Source organism: Diadema setosum, chromosome 16 (genome assembly GCF_964275005.1).
Source record: "Diadema setosum chromosome 16, eeDiaSeto1, whole genome shotgun sequence".
NCBI classification, from domain to species: domain Eukaryota; kingdom Metazoa; phylum Echinodermata; class Echinoidea; order Diadematoida; family Diadematidae; genus Diadema; species Diadema setosum.
In genome coordinates this window covers 2,489,603-2,511,885 of record NC_092700.1, presented here as the reverse complement: position 1 = coordinate 2,511,885, position 22,283 = coordinate 2,489,603, and the positions used below count along the sequence as shown (strand labels likewise).

At 39.6% G+C, this 22,283-nt stretch overlaps 1 protein-coding gene across 1 annotated transcript in view; it reads right to left on the bottom strand.

Moving 5' to 3' along the window:
- LOC140240200 (uncharacterized) overlaps positions 1 to 22,283 on the bottom strand; it is a 135,380-nt gene that overhangs the window by 89,482 nt on the left and 23,615 nt on the right. The gene's annotated exons all lie outside the window — the stretch shown is intronic.

Below are 22,283 nucleotides of genomic sequence, written 5' to 3'. Positions count from 1 at the left end.
TGCTATGACACAGCAACACAGGATATTAGGAACGAGAGATTTCAAGAGCACCAACAACGGTGAGGGGGTACTTCATCCCTGGGCTCCGTGCCAGAACTCTTTTTCCCAGTCCTTTCCACAGTAGCATCGTTACCCCTCACCGCCAACTTCTCCCCTCCCCCAAGTTCTTCCCTTCACGAAACTATGGCGATTCTTAAAGAAGTCCAAATGCAAATCATTCGACACATGCATACACACTCATGCAACGAGTTATGAATAGTTACAATTTAAAGAGCAATAAAGAATGGAAACTGTGTGATATAGATGTTGAGCAGCTTTCTATTTCGTTTGCATACAAAAATTCATAAATTTCTATCTTTCTCTGTAGAGAGAAAAAAAAATCTTCTGATTTTTAATACGTTTTTGCAGGTCCTCCTCAGCGGATGAGTTCTGCCTGTGCCAAAAATATGTTCGAAAAATAAAAATTAGTGAAATTGTGTGAAGGGTTTGCAAAACAAATGGAGAGTTGCTCAATACCTACGTCATGCAGAGCTGCCGATATTATCTTACTCTCTAAACTATATCAGTTTATAACGTTTGATATGTGTTTGATTTTTCACCATTTTTTTTTACTTATCTACGACTCTGATTGTTCTGCTTTCATGTAAAGCAATGTAACATCTCACTGTACTTTCCCTTTAAACTGTAAACTTGAATATCCGTCCTCTACACTTTAAAGATTGCAAAACCAAGATATGAAATAAAGCAGTATTCAAATTATTATTTCTGGTTCAGTGCTTCTCGGCGCACCGACTTCTCAAATCCTGGTAGACAAGCCTTGCGGCCAATTCCGCACATTGGACATGGCGCATTTTAGAACCAAACATCTTAACCAACGTGGACACAGCAGCATATTATTGTAAACAACTTTAAACCCCCACCACATTCCCCCTTCTTCGCATCGTTGAGTTTGTGGTATACACACACAGGACACTGACACACGAAATGAATGAGAGTCCCTCATTCGCTAGATTACAATACAGCTTTCACTTCACATGTTTTTTCTTCTTCCTTTTAGTTCGCCTTGATGAGATTTCTATCGACAAAGAGACAAGCCATGAAATATAAACTCGACATTCGATGACGGCCACAACGCCCCAGCAGGTTCAACGAACTGGTGTTCATGACACTAGCAGACTGATTCCTCTCGTTATTTGAGTTGTTTCTCGCGTCTTATTTTCCATTACAGTATAACGTACGTGAAGGATGGAACACCATGATCAGAATAGGAGGAAAAGCTTAAATTTCAGGCTTATGAGCAGGTGCCACGTGCTTAGAAATCACAACTGAAAATAAATTTACAGGCAAATATGGTAATTTCGATTTTCTTTTCAGTTATAGAGAAGCTGGTCTTACCTCAAGCTAGAATTATACTATGATTATTTGATGCGTTTGTGTTCGCGTTTGTTTGTGTTTGTGTTTATGTTTGTGTGTGTGTTTGCGTTTGTGTTTATGTTTGTGTTTTTGTTTTGTGTGTGTGTACTTTTGAAATGAAGAATAGGACTTCTCAGCATTGCTGATCACATGGTAAGCATGGTAGAAAAGGTCATATTACCCAAACATCCAACACACGAAACAATTTCACATTATCGTAGATATGTTGCATTGAGAATTTGCAAAAAAATATAGCCCCGAAATATAGAGAAAAAACCCCTGTTATCACTCAAAAAAAAATCACATACATACATTGTTATTTAGTATCACTACTGGCGATTCGTATTAAGCATCTCCCTTCTTTTCTCCTCCTCCTCCGCCCTAACATTCTTCTGCTTTTGCTTTCTTTGTAACGTACTACATAAATCCATGTCAACCCTGCCCTATACATATTGCAAAACACATGTTAAGACAGTGTTTGAAGTAGAAGACAGACAGACAGACAGACAGACAGAAACAAGAAATTAAAGAGATAATATAAGCTCCTACAAAATAATTCAAATAGCAGTAAATGCAAACGCATTGTCAAGACAACTATCATCTTTGATATCCGCCATAATGCATTAGATCACCAAGGATTAAAAAAAAAATAATAATTTCCATCAGCTGACATCAACTATTGGGACACAATATACAACCTGAACACTATCACGTTCTAACAAAGGTAAGACTGTTACCCTAACATCCATTGCACATTAGTGTGATATTGTGTAGGCCCTACATTTAAACACAAATCATGACATTGTCTTCGGTTCTAAAAATAAATGGAGGCTTCACTGGGTAACCAGAAATTGTCGGCTGAATACCTGAACAAAGTAAAGCAAACGCCTCTTTTTCCACACAGTTCCTCCGCAAATATCCTTGGCATTCAACGAAGTCGGTAAGCACTGGTAAGACTGGAAATGTCAAACGGAGGATGTCTTACCGGGCTAACCACCGGTAGGATCGGGATGATGAACACACAAGCCTTGGGAAGAGAAGATGAGTGAAGATGGTTTCCGAAGCAGGGAGTGGAAACCAAGTTTTCGTCACCACTTCACTCAAACAATTCAGTCGAAGTTTCCAAGTTAATCCACAGGACATATCAGTCGTAGGCATTATACAGCACAAGCGAGTAGGGCCCAGCGTCTTACTATTATTGTTCTTCCGCGTTCCACACATGACACACACAGATTCACACACAAGATTTGATTTTAAACAGCCGAAAGTACACTTGCCCAGCAAATAAATTCCAGCGTTCAAATAATGGGTGATCAATGCCTCTCAGAAAACAGATGCTGTCTAATAATGTATCCAAAACATAAGGCAACGGGTACATTGATATCCATGACTTGTGAAGAAGCAAGAAGTACAAAGAATGCGAACAAGCTTGAGGCTACATGCCAGAGATATTTCGCATGGCGATAGCTTTACTCCCTTCTTCTCAGATACTGGCTGAAATAGTGGCACTATTTTTGAAATCTCAACTTTGACAGCTTTACAAGGGTATACGAAGGAAGCCGAGTAAAAGTGTGACTAATAGCATTTGAACACACGTCGCCAGACCCTAACCCAGTTGGACAGTCCCCCAGCCTTTCTCTAGACAAGGGGAGAGGGGCAGATTTCAAGGCGAATATTGATCAGGACACGAAAAGGGGGTGCGGCTCTGCGGGGCAGGGTGATAAAGGGTACCTTGACAGTGGCAGGACAGAGGAAGGAGACATATTCTACCGGGTCAGGAGGGCGTAAACGGGTCACCAGCAACACCATACCTGTCTGGCTAAGGCACTATAGGTACAGAATAGGGGGCTCAGTCGAACCCCCCTTAGCGTTGGTACACTCTTTAGCTACAATGTCTTTGTATTCGTGTTGCGTTGTCTGTTCATCTGTGGTCTATCATGGTGGCGAGTTTTCAATGTACGAATGAGTCAGGGAAACATTTCCGACCTCAATAGTCAATCACCCTACTATTGTGACGTTGGCTAAATGCCTGTCAAATCTACAACATAGAATTATGGCCTGCGGGACTGCCAGATACGAAATGAAATGTTGCTGTAGGTATAGTTCAATTAATTGGGTTCTTAGGGCGTCTTCCGGTCAAGGGGGAGGATGTGATTAATTCATTATCTATGCGATGTCACATAATGGACATTAATCTAATTCTGTAATAGGTTCAGAAGGATGATGCTTCAGTATGTATCAGTGCCGTGGATACCTAAGGGTTCTATTATTCACCCGCAGACTTCCACCTGTTGTTGAGAGCTGCTTCGTTAGGCCTACCCCCCCCCCCCTCTCTCTACTAAACAATGAAAACCTCTGACCTGTAACAGCAAAAGAGTAAAAGAATTGATAAATGAATGCATGAATAATCAAATAAATTCATGAATGAATACATAAATAATCAAAATAAAATAGATAAATAAATACAAATAAAAACATAGATACAAAAATGAATGAATAAATAAATTAGTATACACATGAAAATATACAAGAACAAATAATGATAATTATGATACACTGTTAGGGCCTAATACATGCATAAAGACATAATGAATACTTGAATAAATAATTGATTGAATAAATAACTAAATGAATACATAAATAAAGATATACCACTTTCAGTTTGACCACATGGTAACAACACATGAAGGAGGGCATAATTTGACACTTATTTCAGCTGCTGTAAACGAAGACTGCATAGAATCCAGCAAGTCTGCCAATCGATTGCAGTGTTTTGTCATTTTTCATCGACTGTGGGCTTATGTGTGTGTGCGTGCGTGTGATTGGTTGCAGGTGTGTCTGTATGTGTGTGTGTGTGCGTGCGTGTTTGGTGCAGGTGTGTGTGTGTGCGTGTGTTCGTGTGTCTGTGAGTGTGCATGCATGTGCGTCTGTGTGTGTTTGTGTGTAAAAGTGTGTCTGTGTTGATTACTTCTACTCTTTATCTACTTAAACCAATAACGAACATTATTGGAACCGCATCTATGCTGATTGGAGAAATTATTTGATTCTATATTGCCACTTAGCTGTACTGTACTTGCTCGGAGCTCCATATTGCCGACCACGTTTATTCAAATTGAATATTCACTCTAGGGGAACAGATGCGTATTGTTAATCTACATGTTAATCTACATACATATAATTGTGCTGACGGACCGAAAATTAAAATCATTGTGGCCATATGATGTTTGTTAATCATTGTCATCATTATTACTAAAAATGTGGGAGACAGCAAGGTGCTCTATATTGTAGAAATCATACATTGCTCAATATTTGTTGAAGGTTATTTTTTTTATTCAGTTAAAAAAAAAAAAACCAGAGAGAGATATAGAAAGACCCTTTCCTGTTGCATACTTTAGATGTAGTGGGTTAGATGATGTTATAGACACATCATTCAGTCTTCACGCAACTACACTTTGGTTTAAATGTCAATCAACATCTGACCAGTTGACACCGTACCAGTGCCTCCTCCCTAGCGGGGTATAGCATTATGGTGCCAAAGGAGGTAACCCCAGACAGGGCGTCCACTGAAATAGGTCACGGTGCCGAGTAAACGTAAAGGGTAACTGTCAAGTGGTGGGCAACTTGCGAGCGCGTGTCCAATTAGAAACACGATGCATCAGTATCCGGTTTCATCAACTGTTCGACTTCATGAGTTTAAGTCGTTCCTCTTTTTTACCCATAAGCTTTTAATCTTTTACACGCAGTGTTTATATCGTTTCCATTTCTTCCTATTTCTGGACCACCACTTCAAATGTCCTTTCAATCTTCTCGTCATTGTTTTTTCTTCTCCTTCGTCTTTGCCATTCTTCATCTTCGCTTCCTTCCTTTTGATTTGTTCGTTCTATTTCTTTTCCGTTCATCTTCTATCTAATTTCATTCATTCAATCTCCACTCGTTTCTACTATTTATTCCTTCTCTTCCTACTCTCTAAATTCTTTGGAGTGGAAATTAATCTATAACATTGTTGTTTGGGGCAAATCCAAAATTAGACTGACAAAATAGATTCTAATTCTAATTGCTCTAAATCTCAGTATTACATTAAATTTTCAATCAAATTTTGAATTAGTCCCTCATTTCAAGCTAAGGAATTAAGAAAGTATTTTCTTAAATCTTCCTTTTCTTACTCAATATATTCTCCTCATCGTTCTTCCTTTCCACATAACCCTATCATTGTCATACCGTTCTTTTCTTTTCTTTTTTCTTTACTCATCTCCCTTCAGGTTTTCCTTTTTCGAATCATTAAATCGACCCATTTCCTATATGCGTCATAACATTTTACCCCATCCTTCAGTTTGTTATCTAAACTAGTAGAACCACCTGAGTGCCCCAAATAATATGACAAGATCCCATGGAATCACAAATGTCAGGCAAGCTGTTTAGTGGCATCATGTCCGTGTGGAATTGTTTGGCTGTGAAAAAAAAAAAAAAAAAAAGAGGGAAAAAAATCTCCACGAAGCGCGCCAAAAAGAAACAATTGTTCTGCTTGCAATCACAAAGAACAATTCCCATTGAAGGTGGCGTTAAATAAAGTTGAATAATGCCAAATAATTGAAGCTCTCATCCAAGGAACATGTCACCGGAAGTGAGACACAAGTGCTTGAAGAAGATCCGCGTCACAACCAATAAATCATCTACTTCCTCTCTCTCCTTCTCTCCCTTTTTTCATCTATCTCTCCCTTTCTCTCTTTCTTTCCCTCTCACACTCTCTCTCTTCCTCGCTCCTCTCCTTCACATGCCTGTCCTTCCTTTTCTCTTTCTCCTCTCTATTCTAACTAAATTGCACACCCTCTTGCTGAGTGATAAAACTGTATGGCAAACCGCTTTGCAGATCAGCAAAGTTGTCAGTAGTAGTCTCTTTATGTGTATGATATAATCATATATGCAAGTGTCTTCGGATACTAATGGCATGTGTTATGACTTTCAAAAATTCAAAAAAAAATGCAGATGTCTAATGAAGACGAAACATTTTCATCAGCGGTTTCTTTTCCTCCTTCTTCCTCCTTATTTTGTTTTTTCATTCAATTCTGTAGACACCGTATATCCACGAAACCTTTAAATACCCCCCTTTTTAAATCTTTTTCAGGTAATTATCAAATCCAGAGGGAGGACTGGATGTTATTGCATGTTCACACAGTTGAGTTTTGTCATGTAGCCCATCCTACGATTTACACATGAAAGTTACTTTTTTTTTTTAGATTTTACAGGCGTCCTCTTACGCCGAAATACATGCATAATCATTTTGCAGTTTCCTTTTCCTTACAGCCAAACAGAACTAATTCACTGAAGTTGTTATGTTGGTCTACCTGTCCACTAGGGATGGGGTGGAGAGGTGAAAGTCTGGAGGGGGAAATAAACACACACAAAAAACAAAAAAAAACCCCAAAAGAAACTTTCAGAGTAGAAAAACACTTTAACTGCAAAACGAGTTATCTACAATCTGTACATTCTTTTGAATTTGAGATGTTGAGATTGACAGAAATCCAAAAAGAAATGGTATTATTTTTAATCATAACTTTAAGAATATGATTATACTTGATATGCAAAAAGAAAATGAGGTATAATTGGAAAGATTTTCCTTTGCTCTATCTGATATCGGGCTTACTGGAAAATGTTTAAAAATGGCGCTCAACCCGTTTTGCGATCAAAAAAAAGTTTTCCTGTTGCTGTTGTCGTTTGATTTTTGTTAACTATTCGGGGGAAATAGCAGAAATACACGTAAAAAAAAATAACAACAACAAAAAACAAATGCAAATGATAGTGTCACACAAACTAGTTTTGGTTTTGGAGTTTTGGAGTTTTTGCAGTTTTGGTTCAAGTCATCTTGAAACTATACTATTACAGAAAACACACGTTTTTCATTTAGTTTGACGAGCCTGCTTGTTATAAAGCTTGAACTGAAATTTTACACCTCGGAGCTATCTTTACACTCACTTTGTTTCTTTTTCAACTGAAGTACTGCCATGTACGAGTTTTCATGTCAGCAGTCACCTCCTATCTCTTCATTCCATATTTATGGCTTGAAAAATGGTGTGGAGTTATTGTATTACCATAACTTGATTGATACAGAAGACCGCTCTGCCCACTGAAGTTTGCCCAATCAATTTAGTTCTTCAAAAGAGGGCGCTATTCCACTCGACACGAAGCAAAGCTCGTGTAGAGGGGGGAAAAAAAAGACATGTCACAGGAGAGCTACCCCTCGACTGATACGTAGTTCTGCACTGGTACACTGCCGAAAATAATACCCAGTAACTGACGTGCTAATACCATGACAGCTTACTTCCCGCTACTCTTGAAACTTACTGCATCGTCGTTCAACGATTTAGTGTACCAAATTTGATTTGAATAACTGAAAACTGGAGAAAAAGATGCATTTGCAAAGGGGTTGTTTTTTTCTTGATTTGGAGTACATAATACACGGTTACTAGTATGGAAATCCACTTCCACTTCTTAGAAAAAGAATAATGGTCCTGCACGGCATTATAATCACACTATTACACTATTATTTCCTGCCCCCCCCCCCCCCCCCCCCATTGAGGCCATAATACCCTGTACGAGGCAACGCACTTTCCAGTACTCTTCACAAATGTCTCGCACGACTTTACATAAAAACCAACGTATTTGCAAAAATGTTTTATAAATCGCTTGAAAGCGGGAGAGGTAGTTGGATTCCAAACCATTTGCCTCGTTTTGAGGCCGAAGTGCGCTGTTTTCATGCCATTGCCCTCTCCTCTTCTGTGGAAATACGTGTCTTGCACAACTTTACATCGAGTTCAACATGTGTGTCAAATTTTGTTTTATGTCGCTTCAAGACCATGAAGACTGAAGAAATACTATCCGATTCGCAACATTTTCAACAAACCTACCGAACGACCACACGATGGTTCCTATGTACTTCCTTTAAACTTCCTTAGGCGGCCGATATAAAACAAACATAATAACGAAAAAAAAAAAACTCCCTTGCAAATGAAACCTAATACGACATTTCTTACATGGAATCACTGTCACGTGGTTATCAAATTAATAATTATCATGCAAACATGCCAGCAGATTACTCTTCTCTTCTTTCTGGGTGGATATTTCTGCTGCATTCATAGATTTGTCGTTTTTTATGTCCTTTTGACAGTATCACCGTTATACATCTTGTCATATTCGATTAGGATTTGGTTCTCGGATCATTTCGCTAATTAGTTGCCAATTAGCGCTTAATTTGCTGATGAAATACGTGATTGCGTTGCTATATTAAGCTGCAGTGGGATTTCGCCGCACGTGAAGCCGCACATCAATATGAAATTAGGTGAATAGTTTAAAAGTACGAGCTCATGTTGAGCTGGACTCTATACAAAGTGAAAAAAACAACAACTTTATTTAATGACTAGTGAAATAATTCATCTAAATCATTGTTTTATGGAAAAGAATGGCCCATGTAAAAGACAAGCTGGTAAAAATGTGAGCCTGAGTTTCTTCGTTCTGCAGAGCAGCACAATTAACAGCGATAAAATTCAAATTTTGCTGAAAGCCGACGAAGCCATGTAAGATTATGTAAGTAACCGCATGGCTGAAAAGATATTACACTTTTTTATTTCGAGATATTGATCGTGCAAACTATTCTAGATTGCTCAGAGCAGCTAGATTAATATTATAGTTTGTTGACAACCATACACACCGGAAAGTTAATTACATGCACAGAGTATTATGCAGATAGGGGAACCCGATTATGGTTCATTGACAGAACGCATTTCGTTGGTGATTCGATCATCGAAGTCGGTCTCCATCAACAACTGCCGTTTGTCTGTGTCATTTACGCGTAAAGGCAAAACGAAGTTCTGCTATCGGTTCTGTTTAGTCAAGTAAAATGCACGAGACGATACTGTTCCCTCAATATCATCGAAATATAGAGAATCTATTTTGATCATATTTTAGTTTTTTACCTGGTCATTCATTTGTTAGCAACGTATTGAGCGTAATAATAATGACGAAAAAATAACTGTAATGGAATAATAATAACAACAATACTTCTTCTACTTCTCCTACCGTTATAGTAATGATGATGACGATAATAGTTATAATTATAGCGGCAACAACACAATCATAATTATGATAATGATAATAATAATAATGAGAAGAAGATGAAGAAAACGAGAAAGAGGTAGAAACATAAGCAAACAAGCAAATAACATAGATCTAACGTAAAAAATTATATTTGCATAGAATATATAGGCCTAATTATGGAAGCAAAGAGAGTTATAATCATATACGCACGACTCAAGACAAAGAAGACACAGATTAGGCTGAAAATGAAACAAACAATAAAAGACAGAATAATACGCCCAATTACGTGACACGAAAGGAAAGTTAGAAGAGGATGGAATAATACAAAAAAGAGAAAAGACGATGAAAGATTAAGAATGGAGAAGCGATGAGCGGCTGAGAAGAGGTCGAGGAAGAGTTTGTGGAGGAGCTGCAACAGGTCAAGTACGAGAATCCTCCGATGTGATTACCAGACACCCAGGCTACGCATCAATGTCGGCCCGCAGTTATTTTTCCCCGACATGCTGAAAAAGCAATCCGGAGAATCTCCGTCTCGTAGAGTTTGACGGGACGTAAAAACAATCATTCACGCCCTCACACCACGTTCCCTGGATGCTTCTCATCCACGTGATCAATTCAGTACAGCTCACTTTAGTTTATCCACTTCCTCCCTGTTACTAACGCAATACATTTCCATCTTAGTTTTCTTCTTTTTCTAACGATAATTCGCCATCATTACCAACATTAACATTGCTGTTATTGCTGTTATTGTTTTAGTTATAGTCGTCATTTCAATCGTTGTTTTAGTCATTAAATTGTATCAAAACAACGAGAAAGTTTATAATATATTATTATTTTACATCGTTCGAGTGAAAGAATAAACAGACGCAAAAATATCATCTAATAAGACTACGTATAGGCGCATGATTTCATATGAATAGTAGAAACTCCCAGATTTCATCTTGTTATTATCTATACAAATCTCAGACTCGGCTGGTTTTTTGACACAGAGAGATGAGAGCGTGGATTTCAATCCGGTAACCCTAAAAAATTGCAAGCAGTTTTTACTGTAATAATAGCCATGAAGTATACATAGTCTTGTGCGATTTAGAAGATGTTGTTGTTGTTGTTGTTGTTGTTGATGTTGTTGTTCCATGTTGTTGTTGTTGTTGATGATGATGACGATGATGTTGCTGTTGTCGTTGTTGTTTTTGTCTGTTGTATTTATTAAGGGCGGCGGATGATAACGAATTGATTATCATGCACATAATAACACATGAATAAAAGAATCACAGTTGCGCAAATGTCTCGGAACAAAAAATGAAGAACGCCCTCTTGATAAAAACATACAGCAGGGGGCAACGTGATGACAAGAGAATGATGACCAAGATGAAAGTGGGTGAGTGAGCCTTGCTGTTTGTTTTGCCTGTATGTATGTGAGTTAAGAGAGGAAGAGGGTGTGTAAGAGCCGGAGAATTATAGAGAGAGAGAGGGAGAGAGAGAGAGAGAGAGAGAGGGGGGGGGGGGGGGGATGGGGGACTTTCATCCGAGCTTCGATTATGTCAGCGTGTGAGGTGTGTTTAGTCTACGAGTTCCATTGTTTAATAGGCTGCAGCGGTATGTTTGAGCGAACGTGACAAAGATCTCGGCTCTCGTTCCGTTCTCTCATAAATCTCGACCAACGCAGCTTTAAAGGTCTTTTTCATTGTTTTTCTTCTTTTTTTTTTCACTATTTCATTATGACATTCATGATGAGGCATTGGTGACGACGATGGGGATTGACAACTAATGATAATTATCATCATGATAATTGTGGTTTTTATCATCACTGAGGTAACGAATTGACAGGTGTATACAGGTACCATCTCACACTTCGGCAATGAGCGCGACAAAGGACACTCTTTGGTCCGTATTATTGAACGGCTTGATTATGATTATTAGTCACCCTTTAAGGGTGTGATATAATGTTGGGAAACTCTGTAGACCTGAGGATGACGTCATCCCGGAAGAAAAGTTCTCATGTTTCCTTTACCAGGGTTCATGTGCTTGTGAAGGAAATTTGGGGCATTAAATTAATAAAGTCGTGGCAACAGCTTGTTTTGAGATTCGCTATTATTCAATTCGCTCCGGGCTTGACGACAGCTCTGTTATTTCTCTGCTCATCTGCTTGTAAGAAGACAACATGGAATCTTACATCTCGTGCAGACGATGTAGGCTAAGTCAGTGACCACGAAGCCAGTGTTATGATGCGTTCGCTAGACATTATGTGTCACTTTTTAGTCACCCTTGGCGCTATTTCTGTTCGTGACCTAAACCACCGCCAAGTTGTAGCCCCTGCACATGGAAGTGACTGACAACATGGTGAACGTCCCTGCACGACTTCTCGGCGCCCTCTCTCAAGGTCAAAGACCTAGTATCCCAATCTCCCCGGATGAGATCTCGAGAGTTTGATAATATTCCTTACTGTCTGGGGGAGGGCACTGAAGGGTGTAGAGGACAGTTGGCGTATCGTCATGGTGGTGTATTGAGATGGACGATTGGCTGTTTGCAAAATTACTAGCACACTTCACACCCATGGTTCAAATCTCTCACTATTACGTGGTGGTACTCCTGTTCATCACGTGGTGTCATTCCATGTCAAATATCAATCAAAATTATGACACAATAATGATGAATCAGAGTTGCCAGTGCAGATGTGGTATAAACCAACCGATCATGTCATTCTCTAGAATAACGATAGACCCTCGAAACCAAGACCGATGGGGTACATACAACATGTCGCCACACAGGGCTGTGAACACTTCGCGCTAACATGCCCTGGCAATTTATCTCATGTATTCAGCACAAGTGCAGCCGCGGGTGCCTTGAGCTTCCCACCTCCCTGATAAAAGACAAGCGGCATGGATGAAGTACACCAACGCCCTACACAAATCCCAGACATTTTGCTTCCTGATCATTAGCACATGCTCATGCCTAACGGCACAGCACAACGTTTGTAATTATGGACAGAACACGAAGCTGGGTCACGTGTCAGCGAGTTTCCCGTCCTCGTACTTCAAGGATCCACTTTCGTGGGACAAGAAAAAGGACAAGTGCGAAGATGACAAAATAATCTTAAAGACTTCTACATAAATTTCCCGTAGTGCCCCAGAGATTGTAAAAAAGGCAGGATTCGATGGAAGAGTAGACCTTCGAAACTTGAAAGGCGCGTCAAGCCTTACCATACAGTAAGATGAAATTCAGCGCAAAGCAGAATGAAAATAGTGCGAAATTCAAGAGAGGCAGGTTCCAATAAATGAAGAGCTGTGATAAGAAGACCCGACTCGATGGATTTGCAGCATTTTTTTTTTTTTTTGAGTGAATGAAGCCAAATCTTATTACATGCATGAGTTGTGACTCTAACACACGGGACCTCCATTTTATGTCCTATCTGAGGGACAGGGTGTTTTGCCTCTGAGAAGGGACAGTATGATTACACACAACATTGCTCAGTTAGACTGGGGAATCGAACCTGGGTCCTTTGGATCCGGAGGCAGACGTGCTACCGACTGAGCCAAACCACTGCACTAACATATAACCCGATGAAGTGGTCCGCCCAAAGTACACACAACAAAACCCCATGGAAGACCAGCAGATGCACCTGAATATGAGCTATGAAGCTATCTTGCAGATTGAAAATGAAAACAAACAAATTAATGAAACCATGTTTAGGCTGCAAGGAAGCCGTACAAAAAGAGTATAAACGCAAATCAATGACGAAGAGATTCCTTCCTAAATCACGCTACGAGTAAATTCGTTTGTCTAAGAAAACAGACATACTATACCTATGGAATGCACTGTAACATAGTGGATAAGACTGCACTTTGAACAAGAGGTCGAGAGTTTGAGTCCGGCCAAGCAAGTGAAAATGTTCTCTCACCCACGATACCCCTCTCAACCGAGGTTTAAAAATGAGCACCTGGCAATACCTGCCCGTCCTCTTTCTTCATCCTTTCGGGTTTTTAACTTTTTCTCCTTATAGTTACACATATACCTACAAGATGCTCATTCAGTATACCCATATCTTTCCCTGATTCAACTAGATGTGTGAGAGAGAAAAAAAAAACATTCCTACAAATCAAACGGAAAAATGCACAACGCCCATCGCAGAAGCGAATGGATACCTGATCGTTATCTCGAGTGCCTTTTCCGTCTGGATGCAGCTAGGCCTCATCTCACGTGACCAACTGAACCTAATTACGCTGTGGTATGGCCGGCAACATTAATGACTCTTACAGTCAACATCACAGCCACACATTCGAACAGGGAAATCACTTCAGAGGCGGTGGAAGGGGTGGATAAAGGGAAGAAAACAGCTGAGAAAAGAAACTGGGGAATTCTTTCTAACATGACGGAATTAATGGCGGGAAATGGAATTGAGGGAAAAGGAATGGCAGGAAGAGTACGGAGAGGTATTTTTTTTTTTCCAGATACGCCTCTGTTTAATCATCTTTGACTTAATAATCAGAAAATGTGATGAGGAGCAATTTATAGGATTTGAAAACTAACGCAACGATGAATATCGTGGCCTTAAGAATGTTTATGAATCATGTTCAACAGTAAATTAACAATTGAATCGATGAATAAAACGAGTTGAAACTCGTTTATAGTAGTCATACCAACATCGAAACAGGGATAGCATTAATTTCAGTGCATTGTGCATATAAACGTGCCTCTCCTGTTGTCAGTGGGAATAGTAAGATGACAGAACTTATCCCAGATATTCCTAAACTGAATGTTTTCTATTTTTGTGCAAGACAGAAAGATTGACGTCTGCAGAATCTGAGACTAGGCAGCCTGTATGACGTCATACGAAAAAATGATAAACAAAGCCTCCTTCGCATGAACTTTGTATTTGGATTGTCGTCCACTTTAATATAAGCGAAGGCAGCTTGTTATCCTTCTGCGTGGATATAAACCTTTCCCATGCAAAGAAATCACAGCCGGAGAAACCATACTCTTATTTTGGGACACCAATTAGTCTCAATACAAGACTCTTCGACTTGTCAAGTCATGTACCCTTGGGCCCTTTGATCAATGCATTATAACGAACCTCTCAAGTTGAGTCAATCTACTGCCAAGGGAAAACCGATGGGACCAGGGCAAATGTCTCTCGTGATATCAAAATATCGCAAGGGAGAACATATGCTGGGTTTCGATCTATTTTGCGTGGCTACTGCCTGCAACAGGTGCATTGCATGTTTCGTTATACATGATCAAATCAATAGAATGTTTAAATGTGTCTTACAAACGTCTGAACGTGAAATGGAGTTATGAATGGGGATAAAAATAACCTTTCCATTCTGAATTCTGAAATCCTCATAGACTTAAGTTAAACCAGGCTCCCGTAGGGAATGGGTGAAAAATAACAGTAATAATAACAATGTCAATAATAATAATGACAATAATAATAATAATAATAATAACAATAATAACAATCATCATCATCATTATCATCATCATCATCATCATCATAATCATAATCATAATAATAACCTTAACAAAAAAAATCATCATATCAACAACCATTATAGTCTCATTTACCAAGGGTAGCCTCTTCAGAGAATGTGCAATGTTCTTCCAGACGGCCCTGCTATTATCATTACCCCATCACCAGGCATCCATCTGTACACGTGGGTCAAGAGGGACATTGTGGGAAGAAACATCTCGTCCAAGGACGTAAGCACTTAGCAGGACTTGAACTCGGGACCTCCGTTTGAAAGATACGAGTTATGAAGTTGCATGTCTACGAGCATTCACTTCTCATGCAGTACCATCTACGCTATCTAGTATATATTACGTTGAATATTCTGCTCTCTCTACAATGGATATTTTGTAGACATAGAAAGAGGAAGAATGAAAGAAAGGAAAAGAATGAGAGAGAAGAAGGAAAAACGACGGAGATTAAGAGACAGAGTGTGTCGATAAGTCACGGTACATGATGAGCGAGAGCGGTATAATCATGGAGCTCTATGGTATAACTTTGTGCGCCGAATTCTATATATGCCATCGAAACAGTATCGGTCATCGATCGACAGAAACGACACCGAATATCAACAATCTGTTGTTTGTATTACGCATGTTGCCGGCGTTTATATTGTGCAAGGGTCCCGGGGTGAACGTGAGAAAAATTGATGACGGGGTGGGGCACGAGAAGAGGGAACACGGGAAGAGGGATTGGGGGTAAACGAGGAGGGGTGTGGTAGTGTGGGAGGGAGAGGAGGAGAGAAAAGGGGGAATTTTGATCACAACGTGAAGGCCCCTATTTTGATATCAGGTTTAACTCCAGTGACAGTAATCACGGAAATTAAGTGGGTTTTAAACCAGGGCTTGTTCAGTTTCATCAAGACATGATGATTTCGTTAACAATGGACTGGAAACTGAGAAAATAAAATCAAATCTTGCTATCATTATCTAAAGATGAAATGTTGAAGTAATCGCAATGAAAATGTGAAAGAGTAATGGTAAACTGTACAGTCACCTGTTGATTCTAGACCATGTGTCACTCTTTCTTGATCTTTAACTGAAATTTCATGATGACGAAATACAAGTAGCCTCGGGTAAAATATAACATAAAGCAGTACATGGTAAAATGATTGTCAATATGGTGTGTTTTAATGCCATGTAATGTGTATACACCACAATGTCACATTACATCATACAGATGCGTTACCATTGAGACCTAATACTATCTGCAATAACCAACAAAAAAATCTTCGTCTATTTTTTTTTTTTTTATTACTCTACAGTTTGTCTTACACTCTGTGGTTGCTTAGGATAACACAATTTCAGCATTCGAGCGAAAAGTAAAAAAAAAAAAATGCCATTAGAAAAAGAATAATTCCAAATAAAGTATGCCGACAGGTTCATGTCTGTCTGGGTTTGTGATGTGTCTCTATCTGACAACGCGATGAAGAGGGTCCCTTTCGGCTTTTTAATCTCTTGCGGAACAATAGTAAAGTAAATAAAAACAAACGAGTTAAACAAAAAAGAGCAATGGGTAGAGAGAAGTACGAGGGGAATCAGACCTCAAAAGAAGAAAGAAACCAAAAAGGCACAACACAATGAAAAATGACTGAAGTGAGACGGTGCGATGGAATCCGCAGAGGCGTTGTCATAGCTACCGCTCCCTATGGCAGCGATTCGAGATCGTCGACGGATGACCTCACACGGCGGTCGGCTGTGATTGTCGCGAAAAGGAAAGCTCTCTGAACTGTGATCGTTCTTCCCTTCCGAGAATTCTATAATGCCCCCTGCTTGCCGTGCATGGTCACAGTCACATGTGTGCTGTGTGAAGAGTCGTTCAAGTGCAGTCGTTAATTCACAAAATGCGCCTTCGCCAGCCTTGTTCAAGACGCTATGCATATAGTCAGAGCGACACCACACGGACACTACACACAGATTAATATGCAAGCACATACACTACGCAGAGATTTTGTCAATTTCTCTCACACTATAATTACAAAAAAAAAAAGAATTTTGAGTAGGGATCATATCAGATTGGGACTTACAAGGCATCAATTCTATTCACAGTCTCATCATATTAATCTTCAATGAACCCCTTTATTAAAGTAGATTCCGATCACATTTGAATATGATTAAACTTGAGCAGATTATAAGTAGACATCTTGAAAGTCCCCATTTGAAACGATACCTATTTAATTGCTTTGCTGCTGCTGCTGTTGCTGTTGTTGTTGTTGTTGTTGTTGTTGTTGTTGTTGTTGTTGTTGTTGTTGTTGTTGTTGTTGTTGTTGAGCGCGCAGAAGAAATGAATTTTAGCCATCATAATATGTCAGGCATGGTGGATATATTGACTCGATTGTATTCACTTTATGTTCATTTTGACTGCTGAAGATTACCATAATGACATAAAGACTGAGGATCCAGTGAAACAGAGCTCTTGATAGTCGATTGAATACTGAGTACAGTATAAGAACAAGGAATCTATTTATATGGGGTTTCTTCTTCCTTTAGTTTGATCCTTTCATTGCTTAACATACTGTTCCAGGTAATAAACAGTATGCTATATTTGGGATAGAACGCGATATAACTAGATTATAATGTATTATCTTAATATCAAGAATAATTGTTGTGATTGTGTTTTGCATTTCGTACATTCGTGTTTGCTCCTTTGCTAATCGCGTGTGTTTATCTCATTTTCTCGTGGAAACAAGACAAGAGTGTCATTTTTTTAAAGTCAACCAGGGAGGTCTTATAATCTTATAGCACCTCCCTGAATCAACCATCTGCAGACCCGTAATACGCGATCCCACGCTGAATGCGCGCAACGTGCAGTGTATGGAGTTAATGTTGGTCAGCGACTGAACGCAAGGCTACCAGGTGTCAAACCAATGACGAGGGTAGCACGATCGTTGCGTCATACGAAGGTATAACTCATAGGAGAATCTGATCTCGGGTATATGTGGTCCACAAAACATCTCCTCATAAATCCGCCCACATAGCAGTTTCCTGCTCTCCGTATATGACGAGAACATATTGCTGTATTCATGATGGCTTTGAAAAAGCCGACTCTACGAAAAATTGGCAATAAATATGCAATGTATGCTTTCTTTACCCTTTATCTCCGTGACACAATATCAGTAAACAACCACTGGCGTGATCACAGGCAGTATGACCAGCGAGCGCCCGAGCTTGCATTGGAGAGTGGGTCTCCAATAATGTTTACTAGCCCCTACACAACAAGGTTACCGGTTCGAATCGTCGCAGAATTTATTACCGTGATCACCCCAAAGAAGAACAGGAAAGTATTTATGAGCAGAGCAAATGAAGAAAAAAACAAACAAAAACGCCAGGTTGAATGAAATATACTACTCAACTGTTCACAAATTCAATCCGACAGCAACCTTCGTCTCCTTCGGAAGCTGCAATTTAGTGCAAAAGGCTTCAAAAATTGTTAATGACATTATTTCATGACACAAACCACCTATAGACCATGGTTGTATGATCAGATTTAGATTTTTAACTTCCTCCTAGAAAGAAGAAGCCAACATCATGAACAAAAAGGGATTGAAAATGTAGTTTGGGATTTGATATCGCTTAACCCGTTTCCTACGTTCCCTACGTGATACTGAAGTCCTCACAGACTTGGAATACGACCCAACAGCCTCCCCTAGTCAAAGGATAAATAAAAAATACAACAGCAACAACTAATAGATGTACGACGTATTCATAACAGTCATATTTCCATGGCGGGTTTTACCGGCGTGGCCAGTGGACACCCTCCGGTATGGTTTGCCCAACACTCGAGTGGTCCATTAAAATGTCACCGATAATTCATGTCAACTTCACTTTTAGCGCCATAATCTACTGTGATTAGTCAAACCACTGTTCTGTTTGCACTACCTCCTCATATTAACTATGTACGTTATATCACTTTACGCATATATCGCATCTCTAATAATGTTCAATTTACAAAAATCGTCACCTCTTTGGATAAAGAGGCGATAAGAAGGCAATCTTTTACGCTGTTATGCAAAATCGTAACGAAAATTCAGAATACACGGATCTTTCTTTTTCCTTTCTGCTAAAGTTACACAAAGTTTGAGCTAAAATACTGACATACTGTGCTTTTCCTAACACACAGAGCAATCTAAAAACACAACGTGGAGGAAACTGATTGAGGGCGAATGAAAATTATGAGATTTTGTCTGTAGTACTATGATGATTCGTATGTTTTCATTCTGCAGTATAGCTACACGATGCTTTCAGGGGTATTGTACACTAATTGAATGGTTGACCAAGGCAGGGGGATGGAGAAAGTTTCTCCTCGCCAACCTGACCCGAGAGGAGAGGCTCACACTCTACGTGATCACAGGCTGATTTCAGGGCGAGGTGAAAACAATCAAGAGCAAACTATGGCCAAAAAGAATTCTAAAATTACAGACTTAAGTCTAGTTTATGACATGATTGCTGGAGACATATATTATTCAAATTGGTTAAATGGAAAGAGGAGGAATTGGAAGAGGAAGGGAGGAGGTAAGAGGAGCAGTAGGAGGGGAGGAGAGGGGAAAAGAGGAGGGAGAGGAGGAGGAGGTGGTGGAGGTGAAGGTGGAGGAGGAGGAAGAAGAGGAGGTGGAGGGGAGGAGGGGGAGGAGGAAGAGGAAGAGGAGGAGGAGTAAGAGGAGGAGGAGGAGGAGGTGGTGGTGAAGGAGGAGGAGGAGGGGAGGAGGAAGAAGACTATACGAGGAAGAGGAGGAGGAGGAGGAGGAGGAAGAAGAAGACTATACGAGGAAGAGGAGGAGGAGGAGGAGGAGGAAGAAGACTATACGAGGAAGAGGAGGAGGAGGAGGAGGAGGAGGAAGAAGACTATACGAGGAAGAGGAGGAGGAGAGAGAGGAGGAGGGAAGGAAGAGGAGGAGGAGAGGGGAAAGACAGGATGAGGAGTAAGATAGAGCTGTATCCGATAGGAGGAAGTGGGCAAAGACGCTGAAGTAGGGGAAGGAGAAGGAGAAGAAGAAAAGGATGACAGGATGGAGGGGGAGGGGCAGAGAGGAGAGGAAGGGTGGTGAGAAGAATACGGAGCCCCCAAAATAGGTATAGAGAAATAACATGGAACTGATAACGATGATGTTCATCAGATGTAAGTGAGACTGACTGGAAATAAATGTACTCCATTTTTTTTTTCTTATTCAAAGACTATAGTGATCACACTGTGAATTCTATGTAGATATCTGTTTGTATGTACACTAACCGTCATTTCACTTTAATGGAAAAAAAAAGTAGCAATAAATGAAACTGAACTGAACTGAGGTTAACTGGAATGCACAGATCTGAAAGGGTCGTGACAAAATGAAAAACGAAGCAATAGAAATAGTTAATAAGAAGAAGATGGCGATTTGAAGGAAATTGAGGTGTGTGGTAGGGGAAAATGATGACAAAATGTGTCATCAACCACCTCATAGATAACAGGACAAGACAAATGATACCCGGATGTAAATCTATACACGTATATATTTTGCTGTATGAGAACTTTTATATTGCCATCACACAAAGATGTATGGATCATACTTGACATTTGATATTGCGAGTATGGCTGAAATAACGCCTTCAAAATCAACTATACCAAAACAAAAACAGCAGTCGGAGAAAGCCCTTGTCCCTTTTTTTTTTTCATTAAAAAAAAAAAGATGTTTACGATTCGAGAAAGATCGAAATAATGAGGAAATGTCTTCCGAATTATTATTCTTCCAAATGTCATGCCAAGATATCTTATCAATATTCCATACCTGAGGCAAATCCGACTTACTGCAATAAACTGCATATCGCAAAGTCCTCCGCGACGCATTATTACTCCGTGCTTTCTGGGTCCGAGGATTCGATACCAAGTCATATATACGGGGACTTATGCCTGGAGTTATTCCACAGAGCACAAGTACATCGTACTTTATTGTAATGCTGTGTGGTTGTATCTGAAGAGGTAAGTGGGAAATAGTTATGCTTTCACTATATTTTTTTTTCCTTTTTTCGGTTGTCGTTTTTCTTTTCTTTTCTTTTTTGTCTCGGGTAAGAATGAGAACACTGCACTAACGAATAGCAAGACACGGTCACCTGACAGCATGCCTGATCCTCATGTAGTTGTAATATGTGCATGGAGGTGCCGACAGTGACATTTCAGCTTTGAGGCTACATTTTCCTTGAGGCAAAAATTTCGGTGTCATATTGCAGAAGATGTTGTTTTTCTAACACCTCTCTCTCTTTTTCTTTCTTTCTTTCTTTTTCTCTGTCTGCATTGCTCCCCTTTCTCCATTTCAAATGTAACAAAAATGTGATCTTCAAGCAAAGCGGGGACGTTATGCAGACTAGTTACGTCATCCGACTAGACCAAGGAAGACCTACTAGCTAGGGGAGCCCAACGTTAGTAGCTCCATGGTTAGGCCTACATCATCGGTTAGACCTGCAAACCACTAATATCGTCATTATTTCCTTTCCAACCAAACGGGCCTCCTCCCTCTGGCCAATTTCCATAGATAGGTCTAAAAAAAAAAAAAAAAAAGGGTTTGGCGGAGTTCAAAATCCCTTCATTGATATGGCTTTCACATGTGAAATCTTGGGGCCTGAACTATCTACAGAAACAGTTAATTGTATTTATTTTTAAGTTTATTTATCTGTTAATCAGTTTTCTTATTTATTCATTTATCTAGATCTGTTATCCTGCAGGGTTGGCCTATTCATTTCTATTTAGAAATGAATAGGCCAAGTGAAAGTGAAAATATACAACTAGATATCGTAACTCAAAAAATAAACCCACATAAAAATCATTCAGATACAATGTCAGAATATCAATGTCATAGCTGAAGCGTCAAGAATCGTACTCATAGCAAAGGCAGAACAAAAAAATAAAATGCGCTTGTAAGGTCAACATTGCCGACATAACTTATATGTGATTATGAGTCATAGTTATATCACCTTTTTTACAACTAATTAATGTTATTACATTAACTGTACGCATCAAACCACAGCGTTGAAAAAGGAGTTACTCAGCTGAAGAGAAATTATCAACTTAACTCATGAAGACGGTTGTTTTGTTTTAGTCGTGACTTCAGATGGATATTCGTTTTGGTCAGTTTCAAATCATTTCCAACCGCCATCCTGCTAAAAACTTACATTATAAATTGTCTTTGGAAACCTGCAATTTCTACACGCTTTAACTTTTCGCAGGTTTCCTTCATGATACTCTCTCTCTCTCTCTCTACTCTTTGGGATCTGCAATACAACGCTGTATCAGCACATTGCCCCTAATTTAC